This window comes from Dasypus novemcinctus, chromosome 25 (genome assembly GCF_030445035.2).
Source record: "Dasypus novemcinctus isolate mDasNov1 chromosome 25, mDasNov1.1.hap2, whole genome shotgun sequence".
NCBI classification, from domain to species: domain Eukaryota; kingdom Metazoa; phylum Chordata; class Mammalia; order Cingulata; family Dasypodidae; genus Dasypus; species Dasypus novemcinctus.
Window position 1 is genome coordinate 39,361,241 of NC_080697.1, and position 16,626 is coordinate 39,377,866.

Sequence of the window (16,626 nt, forward strand, 5' to 3'; positions counted from 1 at the left end):
CTTTTTTGCCTTATATACATTAGGCTTGGAGCAAAAGAAGACAGCAACCTAGGAATGCCAGCATACCTGACAAAGCAACCTTGACAAGCCTGTGGTCTTTGTCCAATGGACCAGGAAAGGGGCAGCTGTGCAAGACAGAAAACTTTTTAGACAATAATGGTTCTACTACAGTCAAATGAAACAGAAAAATACTGTGACTTGATCCACACACACCAGCAAAGGCTGCATTATGAGTGTAGATTTCTACCCTCAAGAAGCTGTTATATGATGCCCCAACAATCCTGCTGGGCAGTGTTGGAGAAGTGCAAGTAGGGCCTAAGATATTTAAGTCCTTCAGCAGTAACAAGTTCTGTCCCCATTGTGCCAGTGAAGACAACTTGGGAAGCCTGGACTCATACCCCATCAAGCAGCAACAAAACACCCTTCCCCTTTCTCAATGAGATGATGTCAAGGGAAGTTTAGTAGAGTCAGAACTTTCATCACTGCTCAACAGTAACAAGTTACCTTTCCATGTGGTATCAGTGAGGCACTCTATTCCCCTCCCTTCAGCCAGGGAAATACAAGTACAAACCTAGTGGAGAGCCAAAACTCCCATTTTTACCCAGAAATAATTAGGCACTGTCTCCACGGGGTATCAAAAAGAAGATGAAAGGGAAATCTGGACTTCTTTACCCATTTGAAAATAACAAGGCAATATTTTTCACCCCTTTAGGAGAGAGGTCACAAAAATCCAGTGACAACACACTAAAACCTAAGGCTTAAATTGGATCCAGGATCTCATAACATTATACCCAAAATGTCCAGGTTATAAACTTATCACACAAAGTCCCAGGATTATCATAAACTGAATGAAAAAGACAATCAATATATACAAACACCAAGATGACAGAAATGTTAAATATATCTTACAAAGCTTTTAAAGCAGCCATTATACAAATATTTTAAGAAGCAATTGTGAGCACCCTTGAAGAAAATGAAAATTTAGAAAGTCTTGGAAGAGAAGTGGAAAGTCAGAGCAAACAAATAGAATATAAAAAGAAGAAACAAATGGAAATTTTAGAACTGAAAATACAATAAAAGAAATAAAAAATGCAATGGATCATCTCAAAAGCAATATGGAGGAGACAGAGAAAAGAAACAGCTTGATTAGAGAACAAAAGAAATTATTCAATCTAAAAAAGAAAATAAACTAAAAAAGGAAATATGGTACTATATAAAAAGACCTAATATTCATCTCATCAGTGCCCAGGAAGTTTAGGAGAAAGAGGGTGGGGTAGAGCAATGTTTACAGAAATAATGACTGAAAATCTCCAAGTTTGGCAAAAGACACAAATCTACAGATACAAGTAGTTGAGTGAACCACAAACACTAAAAACTCAACTCTTCACTGAGACATATCATAGTCACAATTCTGAAGACTAAAGTAGAAGAAAAAAATCTTGAACTGAGACAGAGAGAATGGACACATTAACTATAAGGATAAAATGAATTGAATACAAATTGAGAAATGGTAACAGATGTAAAGTGAGGTAGGTTTTCTACACTTAAATCAATTGGTAAAATGATGACATCCACAGATTATTATATATATAATATAGCACCTAGAGGGCTCTAGGTGTTAACAGAGTAAAAGAGATACATTATAAGCACTATACATAACTCAAAATAGAATTCTATAAAAATATTCAAGTAATCTACAGTAGGCAGGAAAAATAAAACAGAATTGAAAAATGAAAAACACAAAGAAAACAAAAAATAAAAATGGCAGACAAAATTTTGTCCTAACATGACAATGATTGTATTAAATGTAAATCTTCTAATTACACTAATTAAAAGACAGAGATTGGCAGAGAGTATTAAAAACATGACCCATTTTACACTATTTATAAGATATTCACTTCAAATATAAATAGGTATGTTGGAAGTTAAAAGATGAAAAGCGATATATTCTGCAATCATCAAAGAAAAGAAAGGAGTAACTATATTGATGCATATAAGGTAGATTACAAAGAAAAGAAATGGCCAAAAACAGAGAAAGGATATTATGTAAATATAAAAGGGACAATCCACCAAGAAATCAGAGCAATACTAAATATGTGCATACAAAACAGCAGGGTTGCAAAATACGTAAAGTATAAACTGAAAGAAGTGAAACAAAATATAGACAACTGCACAATATTAGGTGGAAATTTCAATGTCCATTTATCAACATTTAATAGAAAATTTAACTGATATAGAAGAATTCAACTGCACTGACAACAGAATATAATAAACATTTATAGAATATTTCACCCAATGGCAGAATGCACGTTCCTTTCAAATGCCCAAAGCATCAAGGTAAACCTTATCCTGGGCCACTAAACAAATCTCTACAAATTTTAAAGAATCGAAATAGTATAGTTTTTTCTCTGATCACAATGGAGTAAAACTAGGATTCAAAAATAGAAATATGAGAGAAAAATCTCCAAACACTTGGAAGCTAAACAGTGCAATTCTAAATAATCCATGGGTCAAAGTTGAAGTCTTAAGAGAAATTTTTTAAAAAATGTGTTGACCTGAATGAAGATAAACATATAGCATATTAAAATTTGTGAGATACGGATAAGAAAAGCTGAGAGGGAAGTTTATTGTACTAAATGCATACATTAGAAATGAGGAAAAGTCCATAAATAATCTCAGCTCCCACCTCAGCAACGTAGAAAAAGAACAAAATAAACCCAAAATAAGCAGAAGGGAGGGAAAATATAGTTAAAACCATAAATCAATGAAATTGAAAACAGAAAAACAATATAGAATATCAATGAAATAAACTTCCTTCCTTGAAAAGATTCATAAAATTGGCATACCTCTAGCAAGTCAGACAGAGAAAAAGAGAGAAGACACAAATTGCCAAATTTAGGAAAGAAACTGGGCCATCACTAATGAACCTGAGGGCATCAAAAGGATAATATGGGAATATTATGAAACTGTATAAGCGTTTGGCAATTTAGATGAAATGAACCAATTCCTGGAAAAATCCAAACAACTACAACTCAACCAATATGAAATATATCATTTAGAATATCCATTAAGGAAATTAAATTTATAATTTAAAAGTTCCCCAAAAGGAAATCTTCAGGCCCATATGGTTTCCTGAATTCTACCAAACATTTAGGGAAAAATTCACTTTGATTATACATAATGTCTTCCAGAAAATGGAATAGGAGAGAACAATTACCATTCACTTTTTGAAGTCAGTATTACTATGATACCAAAGCCACACATAGGCAGTATAAAAGAGAAAATAGGATGCAAACCTAATTTACTATTCAAAAATAAATCATTGTAATTCACCATAAATAAATCATTGTAATTCACCATATGAACAGTCTTAAAAGGAAAAAAACACATGATCATATCAATCTATGCAGAAATTATATTTTCCAAAATTCAATACCCATCCATCATAGCTACTCACATATACACAGGAATATAGAGGTATTTCCTCAACATGAAAAAGAGCATTTACATAAAAAATAACTATAGCTATTCTTATATTTATTGGTGAAAGACTTAATTTTCTCCCTTCTCACATGTCTTATCCAATTTATTTCTGGAAGTTCCAATCAAAACAACAAGGCAATAAAAAGGAAATAAAATTCATATGGATTAAAAAGAAGAAATAGTATTAGATCCTTTTTTTCAGAGGGCTTAATTGTGCAGAAAATTCTAAAGAAACAACTCCTACTACCTAGAACTAATAAGTGAATTCAGAAAGGTCTCAATTAAAAGATCAACATACAAAAATAAATTGCATTTCTATTTACTAGTAAAAAACACAAGGGCACTGAAATAAAAACGCACTACCATTTACAATTTGCTCAAATGAAATAATTAAGTGTAAATGTAACAAAAATGTATGGAAAGTGCACCTTGAAGACCTCAAAATCCTGGTGAAAATCAAAAGTCCAAATAAATGAAGAAACATATGCTCATGGATTGGGAGACTCAACAATAGTAATAATGTCAATACTTCTCCAAATTAATATGCATGATTAACATAATCAAAATCCTAACAAGATTTTTTTGGTAGATACAGATAGAGTTATTCTAAAATTCATATGGAAAGGCAAAGGAACGAGAATACCTAAAAACAACTTTTTAAAAGCAAGGAGAGAGTGGGAAGAGTAAGACTGCCTAATTTCATGACTTATTATAGGGCTATCTTAATTAAGACTGAGTGGTATTAGCAGTTGGATAGACACTTATATATAGGAACAGAATAGAGAACCCAGAAATAGACACTATAATTGATTTTGGACAAAAGTGCACAGCAGTTAAAAGGAGGAAACATAACCATTTTATCAAATGATGCTTGAGCAATTAGACATCAATAGACAAAACAACAAATTTGGACCTGATTCTCATACCTTACACAACATTGACTTAGAAAGGATCATAAACTTAAATTTAAACCATACAACTATTAAAGTTTTAGAAAAAATGTAGGAGAAAATCTTCAGGATGTAGGACTAGGCAGAGTTCTTAGACTTGAGACCAAAATCATGTTCTATTTGGAATTCAACAAAATATAAAATTTTGCTTTGTGAAAGATCCTGTTAAGAGGAGGAAGAGACATGCTATACTCTAGGAGAAAATATGTACAAATGACATATCTGAGAAAAGATCAGCATCTAATATATATAAATAATTCTAAAAACTCAACAGGAAAATCTGAACACTTCAATTAGAAAAAGGACAAGAGATACAAGGAAACATTAAATCAAATGGAGTATGTGGGAGGCAAATTACCACCTGAAAATATGTTTGACACCATTAACCATTAGGGAAATGCAAACTAAAATACCATGACAGGGTGAATTGTGGGAACTTGGCATTGCTCTGCAGATAAGGCTCAGCTCTCTCACAAAAAGAGTGAAGATAAAGTCTAAAGCTGCCAGAGGGACCTGCTTTGGGGGTCAGCAGACCAGGACAGTGCTTCATGGCCCCCAGAAGACTGAGGGACAGAGAGATGAAGAAGCCAAAGCAGCAAATGATGAGTTGCTGAACCTGCTGGCCTCAGGGATGGGCTCCCTTCCCTACTGCCTGAGAAATTCAGCGGCCGCAAAATCCCTGGCACATTTAAGCTGACTGAGAGGAGACCAGATGTCTTCCTCCCTACCAGCTGCTACATGGGAAAAGGGAAGAGGAGTTGGGGGTGCTTTTCTTCCATGAATTCAGTCAGTGGGGGCCACTTGAATCTCAGTTCTGGATAGATTAATACAAAGGAATACCTAGAGAGATGCAGCTCTGTGGAAACCTGCGTCAACAAGCACCATCTGCTGGGCAGTCTGGAAGTTACATGGAGAGAAACTCCTTTTAGAACTCTCTTTACCCAACTCCTAGGAGAAAGTCTGTGCCCCATTAGCCAGTCCCAGGAATGGTTTTTGGTAATTTAATCAGGACAATTTTAAAGGCAGGATAAGTTGAACCAAATATCAAAGTGCTGTGCAAAAAATAATAATAGGCAAGAGAGAGAAATTGGCCATCAGAGTAAGTTCACCAACATATCAGATGCCTAGACTTCAGCAAAACATTATAAGCCATACTAGGACACAGGAAGAGATGGCCCAGCCAAAGGAACAAACCAAATATCCTGAAGAGGTTCAGGATTTAAGACAATTAATCAATGATAACCACACAACTTTCATAAATCATTTTAAAGAATTGAAAGAAATATGACTAAAGAGATAATAGATATTAAGAAGACCCTGGGTGAGCATAAAAAAACAATTGGAAAGGCTGTAAAGAAAAGTAAGTGACCTTATGGGAATGAAACGCATGATGGATGGGATTAAAAATACATTAGAGGCACATAAGAGTAGATTTGAAATGCTTGAAGACAGAATTAGTGATTTTGAAGACAGAACATTTGAACTGTAAAAGACAGGAGAACAGAAAGAAAAAATGGAACAAGGTCTCAGTGAAACACAAAAACATACATATTATTGACATCACAGAAGGAGAAGAGAATGGAAAAGGGACAGAAAGAATAATTGAGGAAATAATGACTGGAAACATCATTACCCTTATAAAAACCATAAATATCAATGTCCAAGAAGGAAAATGCACCCCAAACCGAATAAATGCAAGTAGACCTACCCCAAGATACTTACTATTCAGAATTACAACTATCAGAGATAAAGAGAAGATTTTGAAAGCAGCAAGAGAAAAGCAAAGCATTTCATACCAGGAAAACTAAGTAAGATTAAGTGCTGATCTTTCATCAGAAACAATGAAGGAGAGAAGAAAGTAGTATAATTAAGATATTGAAAGAGAAAAACTGCCAGCCAAGAACTGTGTATCTGGCAAAGCTGTACTTTAAAAATGAGGGTGAGTTCAATATCTTCACAGACAAACAAAACCTGATAGAATATGTTACCAAAAGATAGGAACTATGAGAGATACTAAAGGGAGTGCTGCAGCCTGAAAGGAAAAAACAAGGACAAGATATTTGGAGAAGTATGTAGAAATGAAGTATATTAGGAAGGATTAAGAAAAAAAAAGACTACAGTATTATAATGACAATCGAAAGCCAACGGTCAAAATGGATGAAGTAAGTAATGCCTGTACCATTATAACATTGACTGTTAATGGCTTGAACCCCCCCAATCAAAAGACATAGGCTGATAAAATGGATAAAAATTATGAGCTATCTCTATGTTGTCTACAAGAGGCCCATCTCAGATGTAAGGACAAAACCAGACTAAAAGTGAAATGTTGGAAAAAGATATTCCATGCAAATAGTAACCATAAAAAAGTAGTGAAGCTAATATAGGACAAAATAGATTTTAAATGCAACATTGTTATAAAGGATGATAAAAGTCCTTATATATTAATAAAAGGGGCAATTCAATAAGAAGAAATAACTATTCCAAATATTTATGCACCTAACCTCAGTTCCCCAAGACACATGAGACAGACACTGGCAAAGGTGAAGGGAGAAATAGATGTCTCTACAATAATAGTTGGAGACTTCAATACACCACTTTCAGCATTGGATAGAACATCTGGACAGAGGATAAATAAAGAAACTGAGATCTTGAATAATATGATAAATGAACTAGACCTAACAGACAGCTATAGAACATTGCACCCCAAAACATGAGAGTATATATTGTTTCAATTGCTCATGGATCCTTCTCCAAGGACCATATGTTGGGTCACAAGAAAAGTCTCAATAAATTTAAAAAGATTGAAATTATACAAAACACTTTCTCTGGTCATAACAGAATGAACCTGGAAATCAATAATGGACAGAAAAAGGGAAAACTCATAAATATATGGAGATGAAACAACACACTCTTAAACAATCAGAGGGTCAAAGAAGAAATTGCAAGAGAATTCAGCAAACATCTTGAGATGAATGAAAATGAGACCACAATATATCAAAACCTATGGGACACCACAAAGGCAGTGCTGAGAGGGAAATTTATAGCCCTCAATTCTTACATTAAAAAGGAAGAAAGTGCTAAAATTGAAAAATTAGCTACACACTTGGAAAAACTAGAAAAAGAACAACAAACTAATCCCAAACTAAACCAAAGGAAAGAAATAGTAAAAATCAGAGCAGAAATCACTGAAATCCGGAACAACAACAACAACAAAAAACAATAGAGAGAATCAGTAAAACCAAAAGTTGTTTTATTGGGAAGATCAACAAAATTGACCATCTTAGCTAGACTGACAAAGAAAAAAGAGAAAAGAAACAAATAAATAAAATCAGAAATGAGAGGGGGAACATTACCACATACTCCATAGAAATAAGAGAGATCATAAGAGGATACTGTGAACAACTGTATGCCAAAAATCTAGAAAATGTAGATGAGATGGACAAATTTCTGCAAACATTATCCACGTCCACTGACTTTAGAAGAAATAAAAGAGCTCAATAAACCAATCACAAGTGAAGAGATTGTAACAGTCATCAAAAACTTCCTAAAGATGAAAAGCCCGGGACCAGATGGTTTCACAGGTGAATTCTATCAATCACTCAAAGATGAACTAATACTGATCTTGTTCAAGCTCTTCCAAAAAATTGAACAAGAAAGAATGCTACCAAACTCATTCTACAAAGCCAGCATGACCCTAATACCAAAACCAGATAAAGATACTACAAAATGAAAACTACAAATCAGTATCTCTAATGAATACAGACACAAAAATCCTCAACAAAATACTTGCAAGCAGAATCCAAAAGACATTGAAAGAATTATGCACCTTGATCAAATTGGTTTTATCCCAGGTATGCAACGGTGGTTCAACACAAGAAAGTCAATTAATGTTATCGCCACATTGATAAACTGAAGAAGAAAAACCACATGATCATCTCTACTGATTCAGAAAAGGCATTTGACAAAATACAGAACATTTGCTTGAAAAAAAAAACACTACAAAAGATAGGAATAGAAGGAAGCTTTCTCAATGCAGTAAAGTGCATATTTGAAAAATGGCTAACATTGTTCTCAGTGGTTAAAGACTGAAAGCTTTCCTGCTGAGATCAGGAATAAGACAAGGATGTCCACTGTCACCATTATTATTAAATGTTGTCCTAGAAGTTCTAGCTCAAGCAATTAGGCTAGACAAAGAAATAAAAGGCACCCAAATAGGAAAGGAAGAAGTAAAACTTTCACTATTCACTAATGACATGAAAGCAACTAGAGTTAATAAATGAGTTCATCAAAGTGGCAGTTTACAAGGTTAATATGCAAAAATCAATAGCGTTTCTTTACACTACTGATGTACAATCTTAGGAGGAAATCAGAAAAAAAAATCCATTTATAATAGTGACTAAAACAATAAAATATCTAGGAATAAACTTAACCAAGGACATAAAGGACATGTATTCAAAAACGACAAAATATTGCTAAAAGAAACGGAAGAAGACTGAAATAAATGGAAGGACATTCTGTTTTCATGGATAGGAAGACTAAATCTTGTTAAGATGTCAATTCTACCAAAATTGATTTACAGACTCAATGCAATCCCAATAAAATTCCCAACAGCCTTTTTTGCAGAAATAAAAAAGCCAATAATCAAATTAATTTGGAGGTATAAGGGGCCCCAAATAGCCCAAAAAAAAAAGTCTTAAAAAAGAACAAAGTTGGAGGACTCTCACTTCCTGACTTGAAGGCAATTACCTAGATTCAGTGGTGAAAATAGAATGGTACTGGTATAAGGACAGATAGATTGACCAAGAGAACTAAATTGAGAACTCAGAAATAGACCCTCACATCTACAGTCAAGCGATTTTTGACAAGGCTGGCAAGCCCACCCAGCTGTGCCAAAATAGTTTGTTCAACAAATGGTGCTGGGAAAACTGGATAGCCATATTCAAAAGTAAGAAAGAGGACCCCTGTATCACACCTTACACAAAAATTAACTCAAAATGAAACAAGGACTTAAATATAAAAACAACAACCATAAAACTCCTAGAAGAAAATGTAGGAAAACATCTTCAAGATCTTGTGGTAGGTGCTAGTTTCTTAAGCCTTATGCCCACAGCATGAACAACAAAAGGAAAAATAGGGGAGTTGGTGTAGCTCAGTCGTTGAGTGTTGGCTTTCCATATACAAGGTCCTGGATTCAATACTCGACCCCAGTACCTAAAAAAAATAAATAAATAAAATAAATGGAACCTCCTCAAAATTAAACACTTTTGTACCTCAAAGAACTTTGTCAAAAGGGTGAAAAGGCAGCTAACTCAATTGTAGAAAATATTTGCTAATCACATATTTTATAAGGGTTTAATATTCATAATCTATGAGGAGATCATACAACTCAACAATATAATGACAAAGTATCTAATTAAAAAATGGGCAAAAGACTTCTGTACAAAGAATAAATACAATGGCAAAGAAACACATGAAAAAATGTTCAACATCACATGTAATTAGGGAAATGCAGATCAAAACTATGAGATATCATTTCACACATATTAGACTGGCCACTACTAAAAAGTCAGAAAACTGTATGTTGGAGAGGATGTGGAGAGATAGGAATGCCACTTCATCTTTGGTGGGAATGTAGAATGGTACAGCCACTGTGGAGGACTGTGTGGCAGTTCATAATGAAGTTGAATATAGACTTGCCATGGACCTGGCAATACCATGGCTAGGTATATACCAAAAAGAACTGAGAGCTGTGACATGAATAGTTATCTCCACACCGATGTTCACGGCAGCATTATTCATGATAGCCAATAGCTGGAAACAACTCAGGTGTCCATCAACTGGTGAGTGGATAAACAAATAGTGGAGTGTACACACGATGGAATATTATGCACTGGTAAGAAGAAATAAAGTCATGAAACATATGACATCATGGATGAACCTGGAGGACATTATGTTGAGTGAAGCAAGCCAGACACAAAAGGACAAATAATGTACATTTGTGCTATTTTGAACTAAATACATTATGTGAAATATAAATATATTATGTGAAATAGATATGGCTAAAATTGTATATATATTAACTTTTTTTCCTCTAAGCTGTACAAATATAAGTTATGCTAAATGAAGGAAACCAGATACAGAATACTATATATTGTATGATTCTATTTATATAAAATATAAATATAAATCAGTTCATAAAGATGAAAGATTAGTTGTTATGTAGGTCTGAGGAAGGAATGTTAAGGGATTTTGAGTCTTTCTTTTTGCAGCAATGAAATTGTTCTGGAATTTTTAGGATAATGAATGTACAACATTATGATTATACTAAAAGCCTTTGAGTATGTACTTTGGATAGAATAGACAAAAACAGGCTTATGCAGAGTGGGGGAAACAGAGAGATTGAGAAGTGAGGAGTTTTCTTGTTTGCTTTTTGTTTATTAATATTAATATTGCTATAATGAAAATGCTCTAATAATGATTGAAGTAATGAATGCACAACTATGTGATTATAGCAAATACCATTGGTTGTAAACCTTGGAGGAATTATATGCTTTATTAATATGTATCAATAAAATTGATTTAAAAAATACCATGACATATTGCTACACACAACAACTTAAATGAATCTCCATGTAATTATGCTGAGTGAAAAATACCAATCCCAAAAGGTTACCAACAGCATGATTCCATTTATATAACATTCTTTCATGGACAAAGTTGTATTAAGGGAGAAAAAATTAAGGATTCCCTGTTTAAGGAGGGGATGGAGATGAGAGGGAAGTGGATGTAGCTATAAAGTGCAACATGAGGTATCCTTATGATGAAAATGTTCTTTTGACTGATCAATGGTATTATCCTACTTGTGATATTTTACTGCAAGATGTTGCCATTGAGGAAAATGAGATTTATCTGTATTATTCTTAAAAAAAAACAAATAGATTTTATTGATAATATTAATAAAGCATACAATTTGTCCAAAGTGTGTAATCAATGGTATTTGGTATAATCATGTAGGTGTTCATTCATCACTTCAATCATTATTAGAGCACTTTCATTATTTCAATAATAATAACAAACAAAAAACAGAGAAACAAAAATATTCATCACTTCTCAATTTCTCTGTGCTTCTACTGCAGTATGTAGCTGCTATTTCTGGTTCTTGCATATTTATTTATTTATCCGTTAAAAAAATTGTAAGTAATATTCTTGCTTCCATGTTGTATTAGTCAAAAGAGATGCCAATGCAAAGTACCAGAAATATGTTGGTTTTTATAAAGGGTATTTATTTGGGATAGAAGCTTATAGTCATAAGGCCCTAAAGAGTCTAACTCAGGTACCACAAGAGGTACTTTCTTACCCCAAATCATTTGCCACATGCTGAAGCAAGATGGCAGGTAATATCTGCAAGAATCCAACCTTCTTTCACCCTCTTAAGGCTCTGTGGTCCCAGTTTCTTCTGATCTCAGTCGTAGGCTAGCATAAGGCTCAACTCTCTTCCCAGGGCTTGTTTCTTTCCAGGCTCAGCTGCTCTGTTTTCTTCACAAGGTCAGCTGGAGATTATCAGACTCATCTCTCTTCCTGGTATCTCTGCCTTGTCTAATGAGCTGTCTCTCTTTATCTGTTTTTCTTCTCTGTGTGTCTACTTTCATGTGAAAATCTGTTTTATCAGTCCACCAAGGGGGCAGGGACTCAATGCTGAGTAGCACTCTAATGACATGGTTGAATCAAAACACTAATATTAATGTAATTGAATCAGACATCTCAGCCAAATTAACACAGTCAAAGGGTTGTATTAGGCCCACAGGAGTGGACCAGTTTACAAACATAAATCAATAACTCTTTTTGGAATTCATAAAAAATATCAAACTGCCACACATGCACATATATTTACAATGATTTCAAAATTAAAATCTTAATTAAAATATGTATAAAAAGGGTGAAAACCCCCAATATGTGAAAGTTATAAAATAATGTGTTAATACACAGTGCCTTAAATAGCAAAAAAAAAAAAGAGATTCCACCAATACTAATAGATGGCTTTAACAAAACTGCCCAATCTGCTTTATCTGGGGACTTTGCAGCCACATTAGGCTAAAAAAATCCACCTTTTTATTAAAACAAATGAAAGCCTAGAGCAGTGATTCTTAAACTTTGCTTCACATTGGAATTACATGAGGATTTTTAAAAAAAATTAAATAACTTTATTTTGAATTCAAAAAAATTAAATAATAGAAAAAGGTGTTCAACAAGTTATGGAAGCACTACTACCCAAAGGTGACTCTGTCTAGTCACGTTTATCTCATCTAATTCCAACTAATAACACAGTTTTTAACTCATGTTCAGAAAAATACACAAATGGACACAGATTAGTTAAATGACAGTTGAGGTTTCCTTATTAAAGAAAAAAAGAGAAAAAAATCTTAATAATTTTTATATATCACAAAACCAAACCCATATACTTATTTTTTGACATTTAGCATTAATATACTACCAACTTTCCTCTTGCTATAAAAACTTCACAATGTTTTTGTTAACTAAAGTCTATAAACTAATTACATATTTTTCCCATGTGTCACCACATTCTCAACACCTTGTAGTTCTCATTCCTGTATTTATATTATTAATCACAATCCTCTCTACTGCCAAAATCATTATCCTCCAGCTATCCTCCAACCAATATTAATATTCCTAGACTACACCTGAGGATTTTTAAGATACTGATACCTGGCTCTCAAACTCAGACTTTGAGATTTAATTGTTATGAGGAGTAAATGGAGACCAGAAATTTAAGCCTTCCTGATGATTCCCTTGTGAAGAAAAGTTGGGGAACTACTTGCCTAGAGTAGGTGTCAGCAAACTGTCTGGTGGCCAGTTCTTGTAAATGAATTATTGGAAAGTCTGACATACACTTATTGGAAATTTATTAGAAAGCTATTTTCATGATAAACACTGAGTTAAATGACTATGAAAGTGACTGGATTGCCCATAAAATAAAATTTTTTTACCATCTGGCCTATTACAGAGAAAGATAGCTGACATCTTATCTAGAGGATGCAGTTGTTATCAAAATCAATATGATACACTGTACAATATAATGACTTTAAAAATGCATGTAATCACATGCATTATTTAATTTAAGGATAGTTTAGAAATAGGTCCTCTGTACCAAACATGGGTGGGGCATTCCTGAGAATACTTTCTTCAGTTCTTGCAGTTCAGTTTATGAGGAAGAACCTGAAATTAGTGTGCACACAGGTGATGGTGATCAAAATACTGAAGAATCCAGAAATTATGGCATATAAGGTATTGAAGGATATGAAGTTCTTAGAAAGAAAAAAAAAAGTTAGGAATATAACTATCTTCAAATATTTTTAGGATTCTAATGTTCCAAATAGTTAAAATTAATTATAAGTAACTTCACGGAGAAGAAATATGTCCAGTGGATAAAAACTGTGGGGAATTAGACTTTTGTCATTGGATTAGAAAAAATCTCTAACAAAATTTTCCTTGAGATTATGAATTGCCTATTATTGCATCTTCATGTAGATGGATCTGTTTTAGTATCTGGGGCATGTTCTACTGCTCCCTTGTCCCATGACTTAAAGAATATATTCCTTAGGTTAGAGTAATTGATAAATAGTTTCCAAAGTACATTTTCTTGAATATCTTCTGTTTGACCTACTAGGTCCTCTCTTGACCTTTCCTAGGCTGCTCTTTGCCCCAGGAGGGTGACCTGTCTGGAGTCTATCAATTCCGTGTCCTCTGACTTTTCTTGGATTTTTGTCAATGGAGAGATCCAGCAGGAGAGTGGTAAGAAGGAGGAAAGTATGGAGAAGATGCTATTCTTCAGTTATCCCCCTTGGAGGTCACGCTGGGCTGGTTGTGTCCTAGTCAGAACATCACTGCTCCCCTCAAGGAAGTCTGCTCTGCTTCACTCTTTTCCATTTCCAATAACCTCTCCGGCTCTTGTCCTTTCTGGTCTAGGCAAGGCATCTCCTTCACTGTTAGACTATCCATGTGCATCTCCTACATCCTACCCAAACTTATGCAGTTGATCCCCTTGCAAATAAACACTCTTCAAATTATCCTAATGTGAGTGTACTATCTGATTTATGATGGGTACTGACTGATAAGCAGATATTGGCTCAAGTCTAGTAGAAGTTTAATCTTCACTCACAAACAAGTGCAAGGCTGGTGTACCTGACTTTCAGGAACCCCAGATGATAATGACTCTGTCTTCCACACAAGTATGTCCTCGAAATTGCCATTACAAGTCAGCTGGGCGGGGGGGGGGGGGCGATAAGTATGAAGAAATGCATGTGAGTATCTTCTGTGAGCTGGACCTGGAAATGCCACACCTTACAGTCACATTCCATTGGCCAAAACTTGGTCACTTGGCCTCACTTTACTGAAAGGGAGGGGGTGGGATTGGAAAATATATTCCAGAGCTTTGTGCTCTGGAAGAAGAGGAAATAGATTTTGGCAAATAGCTAGAAGTCTCTGCCATTGGCATGGATCATAAATTGGAAGCAGTTGGTCACTTTTGGCAGGTTCTTATCAGTAAATCAACTATAGTAGGAATTCAAGCCAGGTCAGAAGTGAGCTTTTTCTGTTCCAGCCTGTAAACCTAAGTAATATTCCTAGTATCCAGCCAACTGCAATTGAACATCCAGTTTTCATCAGGTAATTCATGACTTTGTGCTGGCATAAACATATTGGAAGAGAGGCCTTTTATATCTGCAAAGAGGACAGAACATCGTAGCAGTTTTGACACCTTACATGGATTTCCTGCTTTCCTTGTTTCAAAAATCCATAGAACTAAAATTTCCCTTCATGTGTATGGGGCCATGGATCCCTCACAAGACAAAGACCAAAACCAGTCTGAAGATGACAGCTAATAAAAATGGACAGGTCCAATATACTGAGGGAGGCATAAAATGTATCATTGCATAAATGAAAACTAAAGCTTCTTAGGAAATTATAATCTTTAATGAGAAAATTCACCACTTATTATCCATATTAAAGTAGAATTTAAAAAATGATATTTCTGCATAGCAGAGTGAGTTGTAAATAAATTTGCCCCAATGGAAACCACTGAAGGCTCCTGGGATAGGAGAAAACTGGTGTAATAGAAACCAATGGTACTCTACCCACATCTTCTTTACCAACTGCTATACCTACAGCAGACAAAAGTATTGAAAGCCTACCCTAAAGTTATCAGGGAAGTCTGGCCAACAGCCTGTAACTCATTAAAAAAGAAAGTACACGGGGAGCAGATTAGCTCAAATGATTGAGCACCTGCTTCTCACATATGAGGTCCTGAGTTTGATCCATGGTACCTCCCAGGAAAAAAAAAAAAATTAGAGAGAGAGAGAGAGAGAACACAGATCCAGATTCTCTGCCTAAAGGAAGAATAAACGGTGTCCTTCCTGCTCCAGAGATCCCAGGGGAATCTTACTGAAGCTAAACTCAACAGAAACCACGTCTTTAAACTTTTTTTCCTCCTTCTCTTATTACCTTTTCTTGAGAGCATATGAATCCCTGTCTAAGGTATTGTTGCAATGAATCTGACCTAAAATAGCTAGGTTCTAGAACTATAAAACAGGGACAAAATACAGTTAATATCCATCCTCTGTCCTACTCCTGACCCCATCATAGATGCTTCTAGAATCTGCTGATTGTTACATTCCAGGGGCATCACTGATCAAGGAAACTTTAGTGCCATATCATATAAGACCTCAAAATATGATCTGCAATATTGGTGATCCTAAATGCAAGGGCTAGGGGATGGAGATGGCTAAGATATTGGTGATAAGTGGTAAAGACTGGAGGTTGAAATGGTGCTCTGGATGCAGTAGGAGGGATGTGAACTTGGACGATATAATGAGGATAAAATGGGCAACAGAGTATGAAAAAGATAACATAGTTTGAGATCAGCCACTGGAACTGATTGATGGCATAGGAATGGGAATCCACTGAAGCTTTATATCAGCCACCATGACTATTATCCACTTTGGGGAAAACCAGTGGAAAAGGCAAGGACTGAGATCCTGCTGCTGGGCAGATCTAAGTTATCTTTCCAGGAAATCCAGGAATAAATTGTTATTGACCTTACTTAGGATGTACACTAGTTAGGCTTGGGCAGTTTGGGGTGCATGAAAAACAAGAGGTGGAAAGTATATGAACCTCACCT